At 38.5% G+C, this 26,953-nt stretch overlaps 1 protein-coding gene and 1 pseudogene across 1 annotated transcript in view; one reads left to right on the top strand and one right to left on the bottom strand.

Annotated features, from left to right (window-relative positions):
• The window catches only part of Cngb3 (cyclic nucleotide gated channel subunit beta 3), a 155,008-nt gene that overhangs the window by 47,044 nt on the left and 81,011 nt on the right, over positions 1–26,953 (top strand). The gene's annotated exons all lie outside the window — the stretch shown is intronic.
• LOC125390968 (mitochondrial import inner membrane translocase subunit TIM44 pseudogene) lies at positions 1,366–26,061 on the bottom strand (annotated as a pseudogene).

The raw sequence follows: 26,953 nt of genomic DNA, 5'->3' as shown, positions 1-26,953 counted from the left end.
TTCAGAGGGTCCAGTTGAATCACATGCTCCATCACTCCCAGTCCTGCTGACCTTGGTGAGCTCCCATTAGATCAGTCCCACCGTCTCAGTGGGTGGACGCACCCCTCGTGGTCCTGCCTTCCTTGCTCATGTTCTCCCTCCTTCTTCTCCTCATTTGGACTTTGGGAGCTCAGTCCAGTGCTCCAATGTGGGTCTCTGTCTCTCTCTCCATCCATCGCCAGATGAAGGTTCTATGGTGATATGCAAGATATTCATCAGTGTGGCTATGGGACAAGGTCATTACAGGCACCCTCTCCTCTGCTGTCCAGGGAACAATCTGGGGACCTCTCCTTGGACCTGGGAACCCCTCTAGAGTCAAGTCTCTTGCAAAACCTAAAATGGCTCCCTTAATTAAGATATTTACTTCCCTGCTCCTGTATTCACCTTTCCTCTATCTCACCCAACCCATTCCCCCAATCTCTCCCGAATCCTTCCCTTCTCCCTTCTTTCTACCCATCTCCCCTTACATCAACCCCCCACCCCCGTGCACCCAACTTTTGCCTGGCACTCTTGTCTACTTCCAATATCCAGGAGGATAACTATATGATTTTCTTTGGGTTCACCTTCTTATTTAGCTTCTCTAGGATCATGAATTATAGGCTCAATGACCTTTAATTATGGCTAGAATCCACTTATGAGTGAGTACATACCATATTCATCTTTTGGGGTCTGGGTAACCTCACTCAGTAAAGTGTTTTCTATTTCCATCCATTTGCATGCAAAATTCAAGAAGTCATTGTTTTTTACTGCCCAGTAAAACTCTAATGTGTGTATGTTCCACACCTTCTTTAACCATTCTTCTATTGAGGGGCACCTAGGTTGTTTCCAGGTTCTGGCTATTACAAATAGTGCTGCTATGAACATAGTTGAACAAATGCTTTTGTAGTATGATAGGGCATCTCTTGGATATATTCCCAAGAGTAGAATTGCTGGGTCCTGAGGTAGGCTGACTCCCAGTTTCCTGAGAAACCGCCACACTGATTTCCACACTGGCTGCACAAGTTTGCATTCCTACCAACAATGGATGAGTGTTCCTCTTGCTCCACATCCTCTCCAGCATAGGCTATCATTGGTGTTTTTGATTTTAGTTTTTCTGACAGGTGTAAGATGGTATCTCAAAGTTATTTTGATTTGCATTTCCCTGATCGCTAAGGAGGTCATAGGGAACTTTCCAACCAGCCCTTTCCTTTCAGGGCCAAGACCTTGGGGCAGAAGCCATACATAGTCTTGTGTCAGTTTTGTGCCAAGGTCCCTCATGGAGCCTCTGTATCTGTCCCACGATGGTCTAGCTCTGGAGGGGCCTAGACTCCATCCCTGTCTTCAGATCTATTCTGTGCTGGAGACTGAGACATTCAAATGGCCCCAGGCAACATAAGGGTTGAGCACCTCCTGGTCTCTGCAGAGTGTCCACAAGTACAGTATGTGTAGCACCTTGTCCGGGTCACCCTCAGCCACTTCGCCTTTGGGGTTCTTGATCACCATCACCATCTGGAACTGAAAGGTAAAGATCAGCACAGAGCGCTGCTCCACCATCTTGCCCATGGCTAGGTCCACATTGCTGATGGCTAGAATTCTGGAGTGGAACTGGAGACGCAGAACCTTGGCCTGCTGGATAGAGTGGGCCAGCTGGCTGTAGGTAGCTTCATAGCACCAGTCTCTGAGAATGTCAAGTTCCCCAGAAATCATGGCCTCTAGGATATGGAGGATGATGTCACTCTCACACTGTCAAAGAAAGCGCTCCTTGTCAAAGGTTGGTTTCACTCTCAGGACCTCTGTGAAGATCTCTGAAAGCAAGGCAGTGATGTTGTACTTTAAGCCCAGGATGCCTGGATGAGAACGTTGTCACTCGCATTGTACTACATCTTCATCTCAAAGACGCGGTTGCATACCACATTGTTATCTTGGAATTCCTTCCACTGCTGGTACCACTTGGAGTCTTTGAGTAGCACAACCCCCAACACTTCCTCATTAGCCTACAACACTTTGCTTTCTTTGAACTTCGCTCCAGCAAACTCTGTCCTTTTCCAGAGCCTCTCAGGCCGGCGGTAGGGCCCCATTTGTCCTAGTCCGCTCCCATCAGTCTCCTCAACACCCTGGGAGACGGCTTTGAAGGCTGTCATCTTGCCCAGCTTCTTCTCGCCCTTGGATACTGACTCTGCTCATTGTTTGGCTATTCTGGCAACCTCTTCTACTTCCTCTTTGATCTTCTGGCCAAGGTCACTCTTACTGACTTCATCAAGACTCTCCTTCACTGTCCCTGTCAGTTCTCCAAGCTTCTTTATTGCTTCACTGGGACGCACAGTATCTGACTCCATGGATTTGTGCTTTCTTCTAACTTCCAGGAGAGCATCTGACTGTTTTAGCTTCTTTGCTTCATCTCGGAACTTTTCATACTCTGTTTTTGGCTAATTCTTGTTTGATGTTATCTAGAAAGCCTGACCAAAAAAAAAAAAAAAAAAAAACCTGTTCCCAGAATAGGATTTGGTCACTGTTAACTCTCCTCTTGGCCGGCTTCTCTGATATCTTGAACCATGGGATAGGTTGGGGCTGGAGAGAATTTGGACTCCGTTGACTAGGCACCTCCGCAGATAGCGGCACCAGCCACCCTGAAGAGCTGCCCCGCCATGTTGAAAGAGCCCCGTAATCTTTCTGTGTTGTGCCTTGATCTTGTTTAGTTATTGTTTTTGTTTTTAGTTTGCTTTTATTTTTTATTGTTTCTTGTGTCTATGGTATATGGCCAATTTTTGGAGACAGTTCCATGTGTTGCTGAGAAGAAGGTATGTTCTGTGTTGGGTAAAATGTTCTACAAATATGTTTAATTTGATTTATGATGTCATTTAGTCCTTGAATTTTTGTTTGTTTGCTTTTTGTTTTGTTTTGTTTTTTGAGACATAGTTTGTCCCTATATAGTGCTGGCTGTCTTGAAACTCATTGTACAGACCAGGGTGTACTTGAACCCAGAAATCTGCCTCCCAAGTGCTAGGATTTAGGCTGTGCACCACCATCCAGTTTAATCATAGAATTTCTTGCTTGGTTTGTGTCTGAATGTCCTATCTGTTGGCAAGAGTAGGTTATTGAAGTCACCCATTATCACTGTGTGAGGGTCAATATATGATTTAACTTCAGTAATATTTCTTTTATGAACATGTGTGTCCTTCAGTTTGGGGCATAAACTTTTAGAATTGCAATTTCTCTTACTGGATTTTTCTTTTGTTGAGTATATAATGTCCTTCTCTATCTCTTTTGGTTAGTTTTGGTTTGTGGTCTATTTTGTCCAATATTAAAATGTTTATGCTATTTTACCTCTTAGGTCCATTTGCTTGGAATATCTTTTTCTACCCTTTCACCATGAGGTGACATCTATCCTTGATATTAAGATATGTTTCTTGGATGTAGCAGGAGAATTAATGTTGTTTTCATAGCAATCTTTTAGCCTGTGTCTTTTTATTGGAGATATAGAGACCTCTGATAATGAGAGTTATCAATATATGTTGATACCAATTATTTTGTTATGGTGGTATTGATTTTTTTTCACTTTTTTTGATTGTATGATCTGAATTTTTTGTATTTTCTTGAGTGTTATTAACTTTCTCAGGTTGAAGTTTCCCTTCTAGCCCCTTCTGTAGGGATGGATTGGTAGATAGAGACTGCTTAAATTTGATTTAATTGTAATTTCTTTCTTCATCTATTGGGGTGGAAACTTTTGCAAGGGATAGTAGTCTGCACTCACATCTGGGATCTTTCAGAGTTTATAGAATATTTATCTAGACCCTTGTGAATTTTAGAGTCTCTATTAAAAATAAAGTGTGATTTTTTAATAGTTTTGCCTTTATATGTTACTTCATATTTTTGCCTTGTAGTTTTTATAATATAGTCTTTGTTATGTATATTTAGTGTTTTGATTAGTATGTGCCAAGGGGACTTCTTTTCTGGAGCAGTCTCTGTGGTATCTGTATACTTCTTGTATCTTGATAGGCACCTCTTTCTTTATGTTAAAAAAATTTCTTCTAGAATTTTTTAAAAATGATTTCCATGTCATAGACCCTGGTTTCTTCTACCTATTCTGTGCCTATTAGTCATAGATTGGTTTTTTAATAATTTCCCAGATTTCCCAGATGTTTTTACATAAGTTTTTCCTGATTTAACATTTTCTTTATCTGAGGTATTCATTTCTTCTTCCTTATCTTTAATGCCTGAGATTCTCTTCTCTACTGGAGGGAGTTAAGCTCAGTCCCTGGGGGACTGGGGATAGGACTGGTGAGCTGGAATTGGAGGACAAGAAGGTGAGTAAAGACTGCCTACCTGATCTGAGGCCAGCATAGCCAGCAGTCTTCCAGGTAGAGTGCCTCTGAAACATTTTATAGCACATACAAGAAGTAAAGCATCATTTCAATTTTTTTTTAAAAAAATAAGATCTATAATAGTAAAATCCTTACAAAAATGTACAAAAATATTATAGGAAAAGGAGTCATTCCCCAGTGATTATATGTTATATTTTGTAATAAAATTAACTATGCGATGACAGAACAGTAACTGTGAGGTGCTGTTATCCTGTTTCCTAATCTTTGAACTGCCTCGACCAGCCCACAGAAGATACCTCTACAGACTGCACAGCCGACTATCCAGATAGGAGGGAGAGAGGATTCAGACACTAGAGAAATTGTATTCAGAAATTTATGAGATGTGCTCTAAAAATTTCCATATGTGTCACAATTTACAAAAAAAATGTGGATTATTGTTTGTGTAAGAGCCTTGCATATTTCAGGAAATACATCAACACTGAAAAAATTAAGCATAGTAGTAAGCCACTTCTTTGTTTTCCTGGCCACCCAGACTCCCAAAATAATAACACAGGAACTTTATTATTCATATCACTGCTTGGCCAATCACTTAGTGTTTTGCTAGCTAGCTCTTACATCTAGTATTAACCCATTTCCAATATTTTGTATGTTACCACGAGGCTCATGGCCTACCGGCAAGGTTCCAGAGTATCTGTCTCTGGCGGCGGCTCCATGGCTTCTCCCTGACTCTGCCTCCTTTCTTCCAGCATTCAGATTAGTTTTCCCCGCCTAGCTCTACCCTGCCCTATTAACAGGCCAAGGCAGTTTCTTTATTCAACAATGGTATTCACAGCATACAGAGGGGAATTCCACATCACTTCCCATTTTCTGTTTAAATAATAAAGAATTTAACTTTAACATAGAAAAATTACATATAACAAACAGGTGTCAAGTAAGAATTACAGTTACAACATTTGTATTTACTTTATCTTTTATCATAACTAAGCAAAATTATAATTATAACTATTTGTTCTTCAACTCCATCAAAGACTCAAGAAGGATATAATATTACTTATGTTAACAGGAAGTGCATTGTAAGCAACTTCCAAAACTCTAGAATTGACAGAGACATCTAGCTGCCTGGACAGTCAGCCAAAGTTCTGCAATGTTGCGGGCACCCATCTTCAGCCTACTGGCCCATAGTATCTGGCAGACTTTTCCATGAAGCAGGAAATTTCAAAGACAGTTCTGCCAATATTGGCAGGTTGTCAGTCACTTTTTTCTGTGTCCTGCAGAATGTCTAGAGATTCTTTCACAAAGAAGGAATGCTGAACATTCGGTTCTCAGCTGTTAACATTGTTGGGAGGTTATACTTAGCTTGAGGGTAGAGGACATTGTGGCAGGCCTTGGGAGTTACTCTCTCCTCTTAACTCCAGCCTCGTTGTCTGCTTCTTGGTCCACCATAATGTGAAGAAACCACAAAGTGCTGCCACCTTGGAGAGTGCCACAATACCACGCCTGACCCACCAAAGTGCACTGTATTCTCTGAAATCTTGAGCCAAAATAAAACCTCCCTCCCTGTCATTGTTTCTGCCAGGTATTTTGTTACATTAAAGAGAAGTGTGACATACAATGGAGGCCCAGTTGAGAGAGAAAGAATAAAGCATACAAGAAAATAACTGGAATTTTTATTTTAATTAACTCCCTTCTTAGGGAGTCTGAGAAGAAAGGTTAAGGATTAGCCACCTGCTGCTGTCAAAAGCCTATGAGCACTGTTCAGGTGAAATACACTGACAATCCCATAAACTTAACAAAAAGAACCCGACACATTGAAAACACAAGAAATTGAATTTCCACACAAACTAATTACAGTAATCCAGCAAAAAAAAAAAAAAGCTTTCAGCAGGTTTTTTTTTTTTTTACTTGTATTGATTTCTGGGATTGTCTACAATTTTGTCTTGAACCAGGATCATGCATCTTATTCAACAGTAATCTGTAAATATTAATGATTGGTTCATTCACAATGGTCATTGTTTAGTTTACTAACATCCAACAATGGTGATTCTATTGTTTATCTACAAAATTCAGGTCAGTTTACTTGCATTTAAATTATTAATCATTGCAGTAATATAAGGATATAAGAAAATAATTCTAACATTCTATCATAATTTCCAATATGCAATGCTTTTTATAATAGATAAGATTTTATAAAGATTCAAATTTTGTGGAATGTAAGAATTATGCCTTCAGAATAAAAATTGGATTGTGGGGCTATTCTACTTTACCTGAATTCAAATAGTGACCCTCCCTGTCTTTAATCACTATAGGAAAAACATCATTATCCAACAAAAATTAAAATAGAACTTAGGATAATACATCATTTGGCCAAATAGACGAGGGGCCTTGCATTTGCTCTCTGCTTTTTAGCTTTTCACAATGTTGAGGCTAACAATAAGAAACAGTTGAAAGCTGGGCAGAACATGAGCATTCAGAAGAGGAAGAGTGCAAATGTTACAGCTCCGAAGAAAAGGTATCTTGACAGAAGTCACCCTATACCTACAGCTGTGAAGGGACGCATACAGTAATTGAGGGAAAGGTGTCCTGACTTGTCCAGAAGTCATGCTATACCTACAGCAGTGAAGGGAAGGTATCTTAGATACCTACAACTGTGAGGAGAAAAGTATCCTGACTTGTCGAGAAGTCAGGCTATGCCTGAAGCTGGCTTCCCATGGGGGATGGTCTCCCACAGGATGTGGCAATCCTGCTCCCCTCTAAGAGAGAGTTGCTACAGCTGATCTCTGCTCCACTTTGCTAAGAGGGTTTCTCAGCAGAGAGATACATTTCTCCTCAGCTTCAGTCCAAGTTATTTCTCTGCTTCATTCTGCTAAGGGGGTAACCCTGCCGGATCTGTTCCAGTTTCAGCAAAAAGTTGTTACTTCTGCTCTGTTCCCCTAAGGGATTTTTCTCAGCAGAGATGTCCATTGCTTCTCTGCTCCACTCTGCAGAGTTCCCCAGGAGAGATTCTGCTCCTTTCTGGCAACAGAAGGTCTTCACCCAAAATTCCTCCAAGAGATTTATTTGGGAGGGAGAAATCAAGAAGAGTGGTTGCCTCTGCCAAGATGGAAAGGGACAGCTCCCAAATGAACAGGCATGGGGCTTATATAGATAGGGCTTCATTTTATAAGCAGAGAGTTTTCTAGGGAGAAGATTTTCAGGGAAAGAATTGGTCAGATGTCAATCCCCTTGAGCATAGACAAACTCAGATTGGCTAGATGTTTTGTTCAGGGACTGGTTGTTATTCCTGCCCATGCATTGGTTGGTTTTGTGCTCAGTTGGTCAGAGCCACATTTGGCTCTGGTTTTAGGGCCAAAGTGTGTTTCTTTCCCTGGCTTTTTTTTTTAACCCTTTGGCTCTGGTTTCAAGGCCAGGGTATGTTTTTTAAACTTGCTCTGGTTCCACTACCAAAGTGTGTTTCTTTGTCTCTATTCTCAGGGCTAAATTGTGTTTCTTTCATTGACTCCAGTTTCAGGGTCAGGTTGGATTTCCTTCACTGGTTTAGGTTTCAGGGCCAGGGTGGGTTTCTTTCACTGACCCTTTTATACTACAAAGGGAAAGAAATAGTTCCCCTGAAAAATTATCTTTATATCCTTAAATTGTAAATTTTCCATGGTCAATCATGACCCAAATAATAAATTATGTGTAGCCCAAAATAATCTCCTTATCTCACAGAGGCCCTTGGTTTTACCCTGTTAATATTTTATTATTTTCAAGCCCTTTATCTGCTTTTTATTGAAATCCCAACTTATTGTCATTTCCTTGCCATTCTGTCATTTGCCTGTCAAACATCACTTCTTACTCCAGTCTGCAGCAGGAAATAAAAGCTTGTTAATATGTATCTTAACACAAATTACTTACTGCCTCCCCAAAACCAAGGTAGTCCTAATTCTATTTATAAAATAAAAGGCTTTTCCTCTCTAAGGAAAATTTAAATGTCACCAAATACCCCAGAAAGTGCTGGAAGGTATAGAAAAGGAACAAAACTCCATAAACAATTATTTCCTCTCTATTTGTAAAACTGTTTTATTGCCTCAGTGAAACCCTTCACCAAGAACAAGCTTGAAAATGTAGTTTCTATTTCATTTCTGAAAGATAATTACACTAGAGTATAAAAGCCACAGTAATGCTCATATACAGGTAGATCCAAGTGTCATTTCATCCTCCTGAAAATGATATTTATATTGATTTTCAAGGAAGATTTAAGCAGAAAATAACATAGTTCGTTTGCAAATAAATTTGAATCTCATGCATAAAATGAACAAATGCATTTTCAAAAACAGAGATGATGAGAAGTCTGGAAGCTCTAGATCATGTGATTTATGTTGGTCCCTGAAACAATGCTAGACTGAATTCTCAAGCATGATTTTTGAAAATATAAATAATAAAGTAGTGTCTCTACATGACAAGCAATATGGAGAAGTATGTTCAATAAATTAATTAACACTAATCTGATCTAACAACCTAACTACAACCTCCATGTTTCATAATGGAAGGCTCAATTTCTTTGTTAGTGACCAGGATAAAGTCACAGATGACACAACTTTCAAATCCATATGTAAAACAACATAAGATAGGACTACAAATGTATACTTGCTAGGGTAAAGAACTCAGACTGAAAGAGTACATTGAAACAGACTGGCTGCAGAACTTGGCCCTTTCTCTTCCTCCTCTGATCTTTGGCTCTAAACGCTTAAAGAAATCTGTGAATCTAAAATTTCAGTTTCCTCATCTGAAGTGGAAATAATCATGTATGAGCATCCAATTCATGAGATCATCTGAGAGGCAAATGAAAAATACCAACAAATATAACTCTTTAATAGTCTTAAAATATGATTCAAATAAAGTTCACCATTTGCGTGAATAAAAGTCCAAATTAAAATTTGAAATATTCACCAGGCAGTAGGGGTGCATGCCTTTTGTCCCAACACTTGGGTGACAGAGGCAGGAAGATCTCAGTGATATCAAGGCCAACCTGGTCTACCAAGTGAGTTCCAGGACAGCCAGGACTGTTACACAGAGAAACCCTATCTCAAAAACAGAAACAAAAAAATTAAAATTTTCAATCACTTAACTATAATAGGAGAGTGAGCACATTATAAAAAACTAGATTCATCTGGGTGGCTAAAGATTGACCAACACTGGAACTTTAATTCCTCTAAAACAAATGATGATGATGATGATGATAAATTCAGAATATATAGTGTAGCTGTTACTGTTTCATAAAAGGTTCTCTAACAGAAAGAAAAGCTGAAAGGGAAAACACCTGTGATGTCAATGAAAGGATCTCAACATTGGGCCATATAAAAACAACTTTAATATATAGAATCCTGTGAATGTAAGGCTCATAATAGTAAAGAAACAAAGATTATCTTCAGATAATTGCTGTCCATTATTTGGGACAGAGATTGGATTAGCACTGAATAGTTTCAATGAACAAACTGAAGATCAGTGTGTAAAGTTCATAGAGCATCTTTTGATTCAAAGTAAAATTATTTCCAATTAAGAGAATAAAATGTAAAGTCTATCCAAAATATTCATCTATTGCATATAGTATATGACATGTGCATCTGGCTTTTTTTTTACTTAACACAATATTTCATTTAAAAAGATTCATCCATGTTGTAGCCTAATCTGTTCTTCATTCTTCTATGGGTGAATCAAACTCCACTGTGCCTATATACTACAATTTGTTTATCCTTTTTTCTTAATAGGTGGACAACCAGTTTTCCAACTTTTGAATATCATGACTACTGCTATTATGAGCATATATATGTGTGTGTGTGTGTGTGTGTGTGTGTGTGTGTGTGTGTGTGTGTGTGCTTATATGATTAGTAAGTATCTGTTGTCTACTCTCTGGGCTATAGACCTAAGAGTAGCAATTCTACTGTTATCTTTTGGAAGAACTTTAAAATGTTTTTCACAATGACTAAATCACTTTCTACCCCAACAGACGGCACAAGGGCTTCAATTTCTCCTTTTCCTTACTGACACTAAGTTTCATGCCTTTTAAGTATGGCCATCCCGTAATAGAATTATGCCATTAGATAATGAACTTTAAAATCTTAGGCTGTTTTAAAACTACAGATGAACATTTACTGAAAAGCTCATTAAGGCATGTTTCAATGCCCAACACAGAAGACCTTGGTTGAAAATAGAATTAATGGTTTTCTAACCATTTTTTTAATTTATGTTTTCAGCACAATATAAAATTTGAATTTCCCTCTGCCCACTAGCAAATAAAAAAGTGTCTCCTTTTCCTGAAAGTAAGAGCGCTATACCTGCTTCCAACTACAGTGCCGGGGTTTCAGTGTCCAACATCACCACACACAGTTAAAGTCACTATAGCACCAATGTCTAACCTGAATATGAAGTAGTTTAAGAAACTGGTATCTAAGGTAGTATTGCAAGAATCACAATAACTCAAGCTTCTTATCAGTTGCCAAATACCCTGAATTCATATTTCTGTAGAAAGGCCTAATATCTATTCCTTCTTTTTTGTTTTTGTTTCTGTTTGTTGAGAAAGGGCCTCATGTGGCCCAAGCTGGCCTCAAACTCTCTATGCATCTGACTTTGAACTCTTGATCCTCCACCTCCCAAGTATTGAGATTGTAGCTATGTACCACCATGTTGATAATCAATTCTTCTTTTCAAATATCAAATTTAGATAACAGATCTAGAGCATATCTGTAACATTTAAAGATACTGTGTCGTTTATTCTCCTTTTCAGTTTGCTTATGGCCAAGAGGAAGATTCTGCCGCTTTAGCTGAGATGAATCAAAATGAAAATGAAAATGTGTGTGACTATAGATGTCCCTGGTTTGCATAAAAATCTGTGATGCACGCCCATAATCTGCACTGTTGGAAGTCAATCAAATCGTGAGCTCCCTCAGTCATGCCCACATGATTTATAAGCCAATTCTACAACTATGACTGTTATGCCCCTCAGAAATTAGGGCATTAGAATTGACTATTCAGAATGCTACAGTATGTGACAGACTATAAAAAAATATTTGCACAAGGCTTTTTAAGTAATTTTGGCTGTAAAATCTGACAACAGCATTGATCAGGAAAGCAATCTGCATGTCTGAAAAAGCTTTGGAAATTTGTGTACAGTGCCATACGGTGTTCTCAGTTCCCTACAGTTTCCTCTTCATGATCCAAACATATCTCCCTACAGCTTGCTGCATTATCCACCTTTATAAAATATTATTTGTATCTTATAAGTTGGCGAAATAAGCTAAAGGTAGAAGCTATTGGTTTAAATATTAACATACTCTCCAACACCTTTCACTAATTTAGAACCTGAATAACTATGTAGTGTTTCACAAAATCCAAGTATTCCCAAAATTTTTATAAGATATTTATTCTAAGACTATTTTGAACTCTTGGAACCAAAATACTCTTTAAAGATGAGCAAACACTGAGCCCTAATTATTTCTTTCTCTCTATTAGCATTTGTTTATAACCTTTGATCCTCTATTCATATGTGTGGCTTTTTAATCAGATATACTGGATGGTCAGTCCCTTTGAAAATGCCATAGTAAAGCCCAGGTCAGTGAGCTTTGTGAGACTTGTGTATCACATTGACACAGGTGGTATAAGGGAAACTCGGGACTTCTGACTTCAAGGAAAGATTAAGTGCTACAGCCTACAGAAAAGTGGGACTCCTGACTAAAGCCTAAACTTATTCTTCTCTTCTTTCCTTGTTTATCTTTTTATAACTTTTATTATTTAAAAAAGTTGCAAATAAATAAAAACATCACATCAAAATTAACCAGACCCAATATCTATACACTTGAAGAACTTATATACAGGTAGAATTGGCATTTGAAAAGGAAGCTGCAAAACTTCACATGAAATTTTACACTTTCAGAGTTGAATATCTTTTACACACCTATCCACCAATGAAAACAAAAATCCCTAACAGAACTAGAAAAACAATTAGTTTCATTTCCTCCTTATAACTCAAGTCCATTGCCTGCATTCACTCCTCCCTCATCCCCTAATATCCAGTCCTCTTATCCTTTGTCTTTATGTTATTCCGTGCTCATATGCACATTTGCCTACATACATACATGTATTATTGGATAGATACCATTTATGAGAAAGAACATGTGGTTTATTTATCACTTCCTGAGGTTGTGTGACCAGTCTTAATAGTGTAGATTCTACTTCCATCTTAAAAATTTATTGACTTCATTTTTCTCAAACTGCAAAAATTAGTCTTATTGATGTTCCTCAAACTTTCTTGTACTGTACATAGAAATCTTCTGATATGGGGAGGGGTGAACCAGTGCAGCCAGGAATGGATGATCATACAGTCATAGAGTTCCAAATTTCCATCTAAATATGCTAGAAAGAGCTAATGGAGTCTGCCACTGGTATATGCTGGTATCTTTTAGCTGGTCACTTTATCCAAGAAAAAAAAAAAGAAATCTGCAAAAGATTATGTACTCTTTACTCAGTTTTTCCCAATGGGAACATCTTGAAACTGTAGTTCCATATAGCAGAGCCTGAAAATATTGATATTAATAATTTAACAATCTTATCCCAATTTCCTTGATTTTATTTGTCCTAATTTATAAATGTGAACATTTAATGTGAATTTACTTGTTTTTGAAGTACTAACGACCAAGCCCACTACCACTGAGTTACATCCTCAACACTAGCTTATGCAATGTTATCATAAGTGCAAGTTCACCTAGCCACAAAAATCAACAGGCAAACAGTCTCCACAATGTACCCTTTTATAATGGTTACACCCCACACAATCCTGACAATAGTAAATCTGTTCTCTGCCAGTATAATCTTGTCACTTCAAAAACGGTTTATAAATAGGAGCATTTATTTATACCCTTTAAAACATGGTTGTTACTTATAATTTTTATCTTTTGAGATTGTATAACTTGAAATAATATTCAGTTATAAAGGAAAAATTAAATCTTTAAATTTGCAGATAAATAGAAGAAACTAGAAAAGAGTATATTGAGTTAAGTAATCAAACCCGAAAAGACAAATGTTGAATGTTCTTTCTCATCTGAGGTTCCTAACTCCAAATCTTCAGATGTGAATATGTAACCTGGAGTAATCAGAGAAACCAAGAAAGTAAGAAGAGACTGTTGTAGCAGGTGGGAGGTATGAACAATACAGAGGAGAATATCAGGGTACAAGTGATCTGAATGGGGAAATGAAAAAATGGGGAGCTTTAACTAAGGAGGTGGAAGGAATAAATGTAGAAGAAGGGGTGAGGAGAGTAAAATAACAGAAGGATGTCTGAAAAGTCATAAAGAATCATACTTTTAACTTTCTATCAAAAATATCTACAATATAAGTCAGTATAGACATATACATATATAATTGTCCCATCCGGACTGACAATGCTCCCCTCAAGAGCCACATACTCTAACAAAATCCTCAACATCAAGCGTGAAAAGCCCTCCTTTGAGTCAATGGTTAAGGGTGTCCAAGAGACTCACAATCTTGAGAGGCTAATGCTGTTGTCATTGTCTACTGCCCTAGAGGTGAAAGGTGAGTCTCTATTACTGAAGACACCAGGTACTTCAGACAGAGAACTCAGAGGACCAGGTATGGACCCAACCTAAAAGCCTTCTCTTAGATGACTAGCTATCATGGTACCAGAAAACCCCAGAGGATTCCAAGGGAGAAAAGAAACCAATGGTCCTTCCCACCTAGACTGTGTTTTTTATAAAATGCTTTAACTGCTATTCCACATCTTACTTATTTGTGTGTGTGCATGTTATATGTGGGAGTACATGTGTTACCATCATATGTGTAAAGGGCAAAGAATAACTTGAGGGTTATTCTGTCCTTCCACAATGTGGGTCCAGGGATGGAATTCAGATCATCCTAGGCACCAAATACCTTTACCCACTGAATCTTCGTACTAACTCTAGATTTTTCATTTCCACTTGTTTGTTGATTTTTTTGTTTGTTTGCAGCTAAAAAGTATTCTATGGCATGGATGTACCAATGTGTCTAAGCACTCACCAAGTGAAGAGCACCTGCATTATCCTCAGTTTAGGGTTATTAGAGATAGTATATGAACATGTTTTTCTTTCGCTAAAAATTGTCCAAGAATTTATTTACATAGTCACATGGCAATTGCATGTTTACTACTGTATGAAAATTCCAAGCAGTTTTCCAGTTGACCGTACCATTTTATATTGGACAGCAGTGTATTGGCTGGAAAAGCTATTATCTTTCCTTTTTTAAGTTGTTTTTTCAAAAATTCAGCTGGTAACTTTTAATGGTGATATGAGTCTCCTGCCAGTCTATCCTCAGCTGCTGATTACAGACCAAAATCACAGGCTGGATAGCATTTGGTTTGGTCACCATTTTGATTTTAGCCAGTCTAAGAGGAGACTTTTTGCCTATGAATATACAATTCATAGTGATATTTCAGTGTGTTTTTAATTTGTATTTCCTAATGGCTAAACATACTGGGATACCTTTCCTGCATTTCTTTGTTATGTGTGTGTTCTCTTCTGTGAAACACAAAATATCATTTGCCCATCCGATGATGAGATTGCTTTACTTTCTTACCATTGAACTTGAGAGTTCCTCATATGTTCTAGATGGCTAGACCATTAACAGATATATAGTCTGTAAATATTCTGCTGATAACTTGCCTTTTCATCCTCTTAACACAATCTTTTATGCTCAGTTTCTGATTTTGATCAAGTTACAATTTACCAGATTTTCCTTTCATGGATTGAGCTGTTGGGTCAAATTTAAGCACTGTTTGCTAGCCCTGAGCCCAGAGTTTCTAAAGCTTTCATAGTTTTATGCTTTTTACTTTGAAGTCCATGATCTGTTTTGCGTTAATTTTTATGTAAGAGCTGAGGTTGAAGATGAAACTCATTCTTTTGCCTATGAATATCCAATTACTTTGACACCATATGTCAAAAGTGCTATCTTTACTTCTTTAAGCTGCTTTTGCACCTTTATATATATATAAAAATCAGCTGGTGGCTTTTTAATGGTGACATGAGTAACCTGCGAGTCTGTCCTTAGCAGCAGACAACTGACAGCAATCAAGAGTATGGCAGTGACCTCGTCAGCGCAGATGTCTTCATGAAAACATGGATGCTAAAAAAGGAAGGGAAGTTATTACCAGCTGCTTTCATCTTTAACAAGTTTCGATACAGAAGGACAGACTTCCAGTTGGGTTTCGGCGCTCAGCAGCGACTCTTATGACTCCATCTTGCTCGTTGCCAGCCTCCTTTCAACAGACATGAGACACTTCATCCGTTCATCATTGGAGAGTAAAATATTATTTAAATTTCACTTACATGCCCATCCACTGTCACCAAGATTTGCAGTTTTGTTTTTACACTTCACTTTGACTCACTTTCTCCTCTAAACTCTATTTTTTTTATTTTATTATTTTATCCATTAAATTTTCTTAAAATAATAATTTCAAAATTCCCACTTTCTCCCCTCCTCCCACTTCCCTCCCGCTCCCCCACTCACCCTCCCTTCTCCCCCTCCAGTCCTAAGAGAGGGCAGGGTACCCTGCCCTGTGGGAAGTCCAAGGCCTTCCCCCCTCCATCCAGGCTTAGGAAGGTATGCATCCAAATAGAATAGGATCCCACATTTGTTTCTACATGCAGTAGAAACAAATCCCAATGCCATTGTCATTGGCTTCTCAGTCTGCCCCAATTGTCAGCCACATTCAGAGGGTCCAGTTTGATCCCATGCTCAATGGGATAAAGAAAGTGTGGCACATCTACACATTAGAGTAATACTCAGCAGTAAAAAACAATGACATCTTGAATTTTGCATGCAAATGGATGGAAATAGAAAACACTATCCTGAGTGAGATAACCCAGACCCAAAAATATTAATATGGTATGTACTCACTCATTAGTGGATTCTAGCCATAAACAAAGGACATTGAGCCAATAGTTCACGATTCTAAAGAGCCTAAGTAATAAGGTAAACCCAAAGAAAAACATATATAGATCCTCCTGGAAATTGGAAGCAGACAAGATCGCTAGGCAAAAATTGGGAGTATGGGAGTGTGGTAGGGTGGGGGGAAGGGGAGAGGGGGAGAGAGAAGGGAGAAGGGGAGGGTTGGGGAGAGCTTGGGGGAGTGGGATGGTTGAGATGGAGGAAGGACGGATATGGGAGCAGGGAAGAAAATATCTTAATTAAGGGAGGCATTGTGGGGTTGGCAAGAGGCTTGGCTCTAGAGGAATTCCCAGGTGTCCACGGGGATGTCCCCAGCTAGGACCCTGGGCAGTGGAGAAGAGGATATCTGAACTGGCCTTGTCCCATAGTCAGACTGATGACTATCTTGAATATCACCATAGAACCTTAGTCAGGCAACAGATGGAGATAGAGACAGAGACCCACATAGGAGCACTGGACTGAGCTTTCAAGGTCCAATTGAAGAGCAGAAGGAGGGAGAATATGAACAAGGAAGTCAGGATCAGGAGGGGTTGGTCCACCCACTGAGACAGTGTGCCTGATCTAATGGGATCTCACCAAATCCAGCTGGACTGGGACTGATCTAAACTCTATTTTAAACAAGGAAATGATGCAACTAAGAATGGCTCTCACATATGCACTTCTCTCACTTCAGTAATGCAGGATATCCATCTTATATTCTTTATCAAGTGTCACTAACTCTCTACCTGGTGTCTAAATTATGTCTCTTACTTATACTTTTAGAGAAAATAAACTGCAAATATTTTCCAGTCAATGAAGTCTATCGCTGAAAACTCTTTCCTCCCCACTCACTTTTAAAGAATAACCTGTCATAAACACTAATCCCTCTGACGCCTATTAATCAGGAACTGACGGACAGTCTGATTCTCCAGAGACCCAAAAGGTAACCACAACCACCAGTTCTGTTCTGCAGTCCAGTGCCCCAGTATGCAGAGTCATAACCTTATCTGCATGGCTGATTATCAATGTTCCCACTTCTCTCTCTCTGGTCTGATTTCCTTCTGGTCTATTTCTGGTTTCTCTGAGTCTCACATGTGATTTTACTTCATTGACTCACACAGTCTTGATTTCCTTCTTGCTACAAATTGCCTTCATTTGCATTTAGATTATTCAATTGCTCTGAATGGGTCCCCTCCCTGCCAGAAGCTCCTCATACATCTCCACTGGAAAACCTATGAATGAAGCCAGTGTCAGCACCACCAGCTCCTCCTTTAATTCCCCAGACCTCAGTCACACATACCGCTGCCAAGGCAAAGACAAAAATGCATCAAGGCGATTCACATCTGCTTTAGGAGTTGGAGTTATTTTAATCTCCTCAGACCTATTTCTTGATGTTCTCTGCCTCACTCTAATTCATTCTTAATGGGGGGAGTTGGGTCAGAATGCAAGACATCCTTCCACCATGTTTTAGCACTGATGGGGATTACTGTGCTTTAACAGCAGGGAACAGGGCCTCACTTTCTCTCAGGGTATTTCTTCTGTGTAGTAAGCACTTTTGCATAGAGATTAGTTCTCATGGAAATTTTTGCTTGGTTAATTGGTGAGTAGACCCACAGCCTGAGAAGAGTTCATGATGATCACTTTCACCAGCGCTCCTCTGTGCTAACAAAACTCCAGATGTCTTTCCTTTACTTGTTTTCTCCTCCATTCATACCTCGTTACCTTCTAAATTATCTTCCTGGTTGCTCTAGCTCTTTGTTGCTGCCATAAAACACCTGAAGAAAATTAACTAAAGGGGAGAGAAGATTTATTCAGCTGGTGGTTTCAGAGGTGCAGACCTATGATTAGAGAGTCATTGCTTTAGGGTCTGTGGGCAGCATGCAGAGAAGTTCCTCAAATTCCTGGCAGTGAAGAAACAAAGAAAGCAGAACAAGGAAGGTCTAATGTCTCAAAGTCCCTTCTAGTGCATGCTTCCAAAGATCTAACCTCTTTCTCTCAAACTGCTCTGTCTGAAGGTTTCATAGAGTCCCAATAATACCTGAGACTGGAGACCAACTGTTTGACAAGAAGCCTTTGAAGGACATTTAAAATCCACACCATAACACCCAGTGTCAATGAAAGAAGCCACCCTTTTCTCTTCTTGGGGGACTTAGTGGTTTTTTTCTTTCATTTTAGTCTTCTGAGATTTATGGCACAGATTGGATGGATTAAACAACAAAAAATCTATTTTCTTACAGTGCAGGTGGCAAGAAGGCTATGAGCAAGATGCCATCAGGGTTGGTTTCTGGTCAGGACTGTTCTCTGTCTTGGAGAGGTCACCTTCTTTCTGTGGCTCAAGTGGTTCTTCTCTTCATGTGCAAAGAGAATGCACTCTGCTCTTTCCCCTCTTCTTATAAGATTGCCATTCGTGACACACTTGGGACACTCCACAAAGGACTTCACTTAAGCTCCCTAATGGACCCATCTCTGCATACAGTCACTTTATGGATAAAGGCTTCATCACAGAATTTTGTGGGCACAAATTTCAGGCCATAGCATATTCTAGTAGAACAAATTTTAAATTTCATTTTTAGGTTAGCATGAAAATTATAGGGTTTCATCATAGCACCTTTATTCACATGCCATTAAAGCTACTTTAAAATGAAAATATTAAGGTACTTTTAATAAGTGCATAAGTAAAAAAAACAACCATAAGAGTATATAAAATTGAAAAGAATAAAATTGACTAAAGAAATAATAAAATAAATATAGAATGTTATGTTTTTTGAACCAAAGAAAATATAGTAATGAATCTGTCTAATGAATGTGTAAGAAAGGCATATTTAAAAGACATATCAGAACATCCCCAATAAAACATTTTTCAGAAACACTTGTGAATACATTTCTTTTGACCCTTTAAGGCCAGAAAATAAAAGATAAAAATTTAGTCATCTTATGCTTTCCCTAATAGGCTACCCATTTTCTAGTAGGTAGCTCTATACCCATGCACATACAGGCAATACTAAATAGACACAGTGGGTATGATTGTTTGATTATTTTATTTTGTTTCATATGTGTAAATGTTTTGCCTGTGTACATCTGTGTGTGCAGTTTGTGTATATGGTGCCTGTGGAGGACATTGGAACCGCTGGAACTGAAATTAGGGATTATTGTGGCAACCATATAGGTCCTGGGAGTAAAATCTGAGTCTTCTGCAAGAGCAACAAGTGCGCTAAGCCACTGAGCCATTTCTCCAGGTCCTCAGTGGATTTCTAAAAAGAGGACATAAAGGGACAAATTAGTTGGGGAATATTGGGAAGTCAAAGAGAGAGAGTAGGGGAGGATATTATCAAAATACATTATATTTGTGAATAAAATCTCCGTAGTAATAAATAAATAAACATATTTTTAAAAATTAAAAGTCACCGTACTTGTTTCTTGCTGCTGTCTGAAATTTAACCAATATTGAAATGAAATATGTCAGTATTAACAATTTGTGTAACAATGTCTTTTATTATTTTATTATTTTGAAAGAGTTATCTAACTTTTAATAGGGTTAGTCACATTTATGGGCTATTAATTAGTGATTCACAAACAAAAATCACATCATGGCCATAAGGCCCAGCATTTACAAAGTAATAGAAGCAATTCTCTAAAGAGTAGATCCTTCCTGGGGAGACAGGAGGCAAGCCTTGAAGACATAAAAGTGTCATGGTATGTTACAGATAGATCAAAAACCACTGAGTTTAGGAAAGCATATACCATGAAATGCACATGACCATTGCCATATGTATAAACCAATGTGTACAAACAATGCCATATGCAAATATGGAACCTTACAAACAGTCGGAATCCTCTGCACTTAGGGATGAATGTAAGAAGAGACTGGATGTTAAATTTATACTCCCAAAATTTATTTAAAATTTGAAGGCTTTATGGTAAACAGCAAGATATTTTAGTAAAAATCGGAATCTTATGTCATTTCTAATTACTTTAATTCAGAAGTATAACAAACCAGGTGGTTTTTTTTTAACCAAATATAGCTTTTGAGGACAGCTATCTAAATTTATCTTCATTTCACAAATAAGGCAAATAAAAAAAAAAACCTGCTCCTCTCTCTTCCCACAAGATTCCAAGTTAGAATATGTTTCTGTTTGCATAATTCCTATGTGCAACTCAACAAGATAGAAATAGCATCTTTCAAGGGAATTTAATCACCTAGGATTTTTGAAAAATTACAGAAGACACTGATAAGTGAATTACTTCTCAAGAGGATTTTATCAAAGTAAAGTTTGAAAAAGTCAAAGCTTACTCAAGATTTCATTATAGAAGAAAGCACTACTGTTAAACAAGCTTCAAATATAATGAATCAAATCTAAAATATTATTTAAAGAACAAATTCATGTTCTGTGTGATATTTTTAAACAAAATGCTTTAAAAATGGGAAAGAAAATGACAAAATTTGATAACCTTACAATTTTTCCTTACCAATTATCTTAAATATCACCAATAAAAGCTTCCTTGCTACAAATTTAAGTCCTCCTGTCCCTGCTTTGTGTACAGTCTAAGACCTCCGTTTCCAAACTTGGTGGCATTGCTTTCTCTTAGACCTAGCTTTCTACTTGCTGCTTCTAAGTTCCTTCTTTTTATGCTACTCTTTAAATGTCAACAAGTTCCGGGGTGATGAATCCCAATCTTTTCTTGTTCCATGTAGGCTCTTTCTGGTAATCTCACCCACAGAATAATTTCCACCATGTCTTCTCAGTCAGTGGTTCTTCCATCAACATCCCTGGCTCAGCCCCCTCTGCTGATATCCAGACTCAAATTCCCAGCTGCCTTGCATATGGAATATATTTAAAGAGGTCTTCATTCTTACTTAATTCATATCTCCAGTTTACCTTACATTGAATAGACTTACCTTACAACTCCATCCTAGATGCCCATGAGGAGTCACAATCATACCTGTGCCTAGCTCCGTTAGTTTTCTAGGCCTGCAAGGACAAATGAGCACAGATCTGGAGGCTTTAAATAACAGAACTTGACTCTCACAGGTGTGGATCCAGAAGTTTCAAACTGCAGGTGCTAAAAAGGTGTGTCTTCTTGGAGGACTAAAGATGAAAGTTGTGGGCTGGTCTGTGTGTGTGCGTGCACATGTGTCTGTGTGTCTGTGTGTGTGTGTGTGCGTGTGCGTGTGTGTGTGTACGCGCACACGTACATGCATGCATATGTCTCTGTGTGTGTGTGCGTCTGTGTGTGTACGCGCACACGTACATGCATGCATATGTCTGTGTGTGTGTGTGCGTGTGTGTGTGAGTGCGTGCACGCACGTGCATGCATTCATATGTGTGTGTGTGTATGTGTGTGTGTGCATGTGTGTGTTGCTTTCTCTGATTGTAGTGTCTACTGGCAATTCATGTCATTTCTTAGCCTGAAGATGAATCTCTGCAATCTCTGCCACATCAACACATGTACATATGGATGCTCTTCAAACCATACTTCCTCTTTATCACAAAAAATAATTTTTTAAAAGCATATTTCCTAAACGTGCTTATTATTTCCTCTCTCAGAATTCTGCTATGGTTTTTTGCACATGTCTACAGCCCTTCCAGTTATCTATAATTTTGGAGCCTAGGTTTAAATAAAGATTTCACTCTAAAGACCACAAAAAAATACTTCTTTGGCCCATGTTATTTTCTTTGTCTACCATTTATAATAAAGCACAATTTTCCTCTAAAGGTACATTTTAAATATCTCCTTTAAGAACTTATCTGAAGAACTGGAGAAATAGCTCAGAGGTTAAGAGCATTGGATGCTCTTCCAAAGGTCCTGATTTCAATTCTCAGCAATCACATGGTGTTTCAAACCATCTATAATAACATCTGATGCTGTCTTCTGATGTGCAGGCATGAATGCAGACAGAACACTGTTTATACAGCAATTTTTTTTAAAAAAAAGAATTTACCTGAGGACAATATCTACCCACCTCATCCCTCCCATAAAAATTGGTCATCATAAACAAAATGTGGCAAGCATCTATAATATATATGCATATGTGTGTGTGTATATATACCATGAAATATTGTTCAACCATTTAAAATGAAATACTTTCATTTGTATCAACATAGGTGAAGAGGAAAACATATGTTAAATAAAGTAAGTGGAGTACCTAAGGATAAATGCCACATATTTTCACCTGTGTAGTTACTCAAAGAATTCATCTTATAAGAAGTAGATAGGTGGCCTGGAGAGATGGTTATGTTCTTCCAGAAGTCCTGAGTTCAATTCCCAGAAGCCCATGGTGGCTCACAAACACCTGTAATGAGATCTGGTGCCCCCTCCTGACCTGCAGTCAAATATACAGGCAGAAGACTGTATATATAATAAATAAATCTTTTTTGTAAAAAAAAGAGAGCGAAGTTAATATAATAGTGATCATTGGGTAAAGAGCACACAGATAGAGGGAAATTGGACAGCAGCTCCCCAGACACAGTTAGATTGGAGAAAAAAGTTCTAATTAAAGTGTTAAGAGAAATTAAAAGGAAAATTCCTCATTCTAATCACTACAAATTACATACACACATCGAATCATCAGTGTACCTCATATATATGGACAATTTATGTTAAAAATTAAAATAAATGAAAAAATAAAATCTGAAAGATATAACTTTAAACTAGAGAACTTTGTTAAGATTTTATTTTATTTATATGTAGATGTCTGTGCATCTGTGTATTTATGCATGCTGAAAGGCTAGAACATGGTGTTGAAGTCCCTGAAGTTGGGGTTACAGATGGCTGTGAGCCACCCAAATCTGGTCCTCTGGTAGAACAGCTTGCACTCTTAGTAGCTGAGCCATGTCCCCAGCTCATCTTAAATCTGATACATCTGTACCCACATGTAAATGACAAGTTTTTCTTTCCTGTCTCATCTTCTACAATTAGCTACTTCCTACATTTTGGTGATGTGGGATTCCTCTCTGTATGCTATGAATACTATTGGTTAAAAAAGAAACTGTCTTGGGCCTGTGCAGGGAATAGGAGTTGGCGAGGAAAACTAAACTGAATGCTGGGAGAAAGAAAGGCAGAGTGAGGGAGAAGCCACGTAGCCCCACTAGACACAGACGCCGGAACTACCTAGTAAGCCATAGCCACATGGTGATACACAGAATAATAGAGATAGGTTAGTTTAGGTTATGAGTTAGCCAGAAATATGCTTAAGTTATTGGCCAAACAGTATTGCAAATAATATGGTTTCTGTGTGATTATTTTGAGTTTGAGCTGCCAGGCAGCAGGCAACCATCAAGCGGCCTCATTGCAACATTTCGGTACTGAGGGCCTGAATCCTATCCACTTAGGTCTTGCTAAGATCCACTTACTGGAAGGCAAAAGCCTCTGCAACCCCTGAGGTCTGTCATTTGTTAAATTTTAAGTTATAAGGACACTTCTGATTGAATTGAAGAAATAAGGAATCATAATTTCACCCCTTTTCATCAACTTCTTAAAGTGATTTCTCTCTGCATCTTTATTTTTAAAAAGTTGAGATGATTCACCTGGTACAGGAGATACAGCCAAGCCTGATGACCTGGGTAGCATCATAGAGATCCAGATGATGTAAGATAGTGAACCAACTCCCACTAATATCTAAGAACACTTCCCTTCTGTGTTTATATATCAAAATGTGTTAAAATATTTTCCATTTACCAAAGCTGTCGTTACATACTCTTGAGGATGGATGTTCAATGTATAATAAGACATACAGACTGGAGCTCTCAACATTGTCATTGCTCCTCCTTTACCCTCAAGCATCTTTACTTCGTGAAACATGTGTCTCTTCATCTCCATTTGCCTTTGTTATTCAGTCACGAAATAACCTAAAGAAAAACAAATCTATAGTTTCTATCTGTACATTGGCAGAGAAGGGCATCACATCCTCTGGGAAAGAAGCAAAAGAAAAAGAAAAGAAAACGGGCTGACACATTGATGTTGCAGTCAACACTCCCAAAAATATGTAACAGTGGAAATATATTTGACATGTGTGAAATACTACCATACTTTCTAATTCTGTTTCCATAGTTTGTCCATAAGGTACATTTACACAATATAAACTGGTGTGATTATGTGGCAATTCCACAGTCAGTTGCGGCTTATAGATACTTCAGGAAAGGAGAAATATTCTCCTCAGATCTCAGGTCTTGCTTGAACTAGACATTTTGACAGTTTTAGTACCTGACTTTATAATTAATGATCCAACAGCACTCAACTATGCTATTTTATAGAATTGTGAAGCATTGAAGCAAATCAAAAAGGTCAAACAACAGGTAAAAAGTAGCAGGTTTATTGAATAAGTAATCATTAAAAATCTATCTTGTCCTCAGTCTCCCAGACCATAAAAAGGATGCTGCCCTTGACCTTGAGATTGCACAGTCTGGCATGATTCTGTCCACATAAGTTTCTTCCAGTATCCATTGGACTGATGACCACCAAGTTCTTGCCTTCAGAACTATATTTTTAATGCTTCCTAGGTAACACAAACATGACCTTATTACTCAAGGTACAGGGAATACTTTTAACTGAATAGACATAGCAATGTAAGACCTCATTTATTTTTCATGCACCCAGTACAGACAAATGCCTATATTATGATTTAAGTCTTAATGACCCTGTGGTGGTTTAATGAAAATGGCCCCCATAGGTTCATAGAGAGTGATATTATTAGAAAATGTGGCCTTGTAAGAGTGGGTATGGCCTTCTTGGACAATGTATGTCATTGGGTGCAGACTTTGGGGTTTCAAATATTTAAACCCAGGCCCGATGTCTCTCTTCCTGCTATCTTCCAACCTAGATGTAGAACTCTTGACTTCTTCCCTAGCACCTTGTCTTCCTGCATGCCATCTTGTTTCCCACCTGACAATAATGGACTACACCTCTGAAACTGTAAGCCAGCCCCATTTAAATATTTTCCTTAATAAAAGTTGCCGTGATCATGTGTTTTTTTACATCAATAGAAACCGTAGCAGAGATACATACCACTGAATAGGTTCTTGTGTGAAAACCTTTTTTCCAGCTGGTGTCGCCGTTTTTAGGAAGTTGTGAAACATTTAGGATATTGAACTTAACTGGTAGAATTAGGTCATTAGGAGTGAGTCTTGAAATTTATACTTACCCTTTGTTACAATGGGTACTTGCTTTCTCCTGGTTCAAACCACTTGAAAAATTAGCCATAAGCTTTGACCTCTGAAAGAAGCATGAATGATAATTTTAAGGACTGACAAGCTGAGTATTTGCCTTTAATTCTAGGACTCAGGAGGCAGAAGCTGGCATAGCTCTGTTAGTTGAGGCTAGCTTGAACTAGTGAATTCCAGGGCATCCAGGCCTATATAGAGAGATCCTGTCTTCTCAAAAACACTGAGAAAGAAGGACAAGGAGGAGGAAGATGAGGAAGAGAAGGAGGAAGGAGGGAGAAAGGGAGGGAGGGAGGAAGGAAAAAGGAAAGAATAGAAAAACAATAGCCTGGAGATCTAGAAGTCTTTGTAGATACACACATTGAGGGAGAAGGTAGGGATAGAAGTTCCTGAGTACAGGTGAACCAATACCTAGAATGTGAGCTTGGGAGATCTGGCCCCACCCCTCGTTGTCCACCACATGGTGGCATGGGAGGTGGGGAGAGATGCCTCCCTCAATGCCTGTGGTAGGTATGAGAGCTTGCTTGGAGATCATAAGAGTAGGAGAGCTGTCCCTGACCTTCACGAGGTGCAGAACTCTGAAGCGTGGTCCTTGCACCTCGCCTGGGCGACATAGTAGAACTGGCCCTGCTGGTGGAGGTGTAGGAGAGCCTACACTGATGGCATAAAAGTATAAGAACCAGTCCCTCCCTTGCTCACTGCTGCAAGGAATGAACTAGCCAGGGCAATGCCACAGAGCTTACCTTGGTCTTGAGGATGGAGTAGACCTGGAAGACTGACAAACTCTGACCTAGAACTAGGATTATGAGTTGACCCACCCCAACATTCACCTCATCTATGATCTGTTGGAGTAAATGAATGGGCCAGTCTGGCAGACCTAAAGCTGCAGGATGTTCATGACACAGGGCAACAATAGGATATCCAAGAGGAGTCCCAGTGAGTGTATCAGAAACTAGAGCCCTCAAGGCAGATCAGTGACTCTTTGCAATGAACACTTGCAAGTAAAGATATATGGATAAAAGAGTTAACTGTGTGACTTACTGTGTCACACTATAGCTTCCATGATGAGATTCTCTTTATTATCTCTTCTTTCTTTTTTCTCTTAAATTTTATTTTATTTTATTTTGGAATGGGAGGGGGTTGTAAGGGAAGAGGGCAGATATAAAGGGATAAGGAGATAAATGGGATCAAGATGCATGATGTGAAAGACACAAAGAATTTAAAAATATCTTATTCTAACATGTATATGGAAATGCAAAAGAACTACAATTTTGAAAACACTAAAAAAAAAAAGCCCCTCAGATCCTTGAAGTTATGGGACTAAAGACCTGTTTTCTTAGTATCAGCTATTCAAAAGTCACTGTCAATGGAGATCTAAAATTCTTATCAGTGACCCCTTCTTCAAAAACTCCCATGGGGTGGGCAATTTCTATCCAGTAACCTCCCATTCACACTTCGAATCTCTGACTGCCTGTTATGTTGCCAGTCAGAGAAACTCATCTTTCA

This window comes from Myodes glareolus, chromosome 16, assembly GCF_982192425.1.
Source record: "Myodes glareolus chromosome 16, mMyoGla1.1, whole genome shotgun sequence".
NCBI classification, from domain to species: Eukaryota; Metazoa; Chordata; class Mammalia; order Rodentia; family Cricetidae; genus Myodes; species Myodes glareolus.
This window is presented reverse-complemented; position numbering and strand designations above follow the sequence as displayed.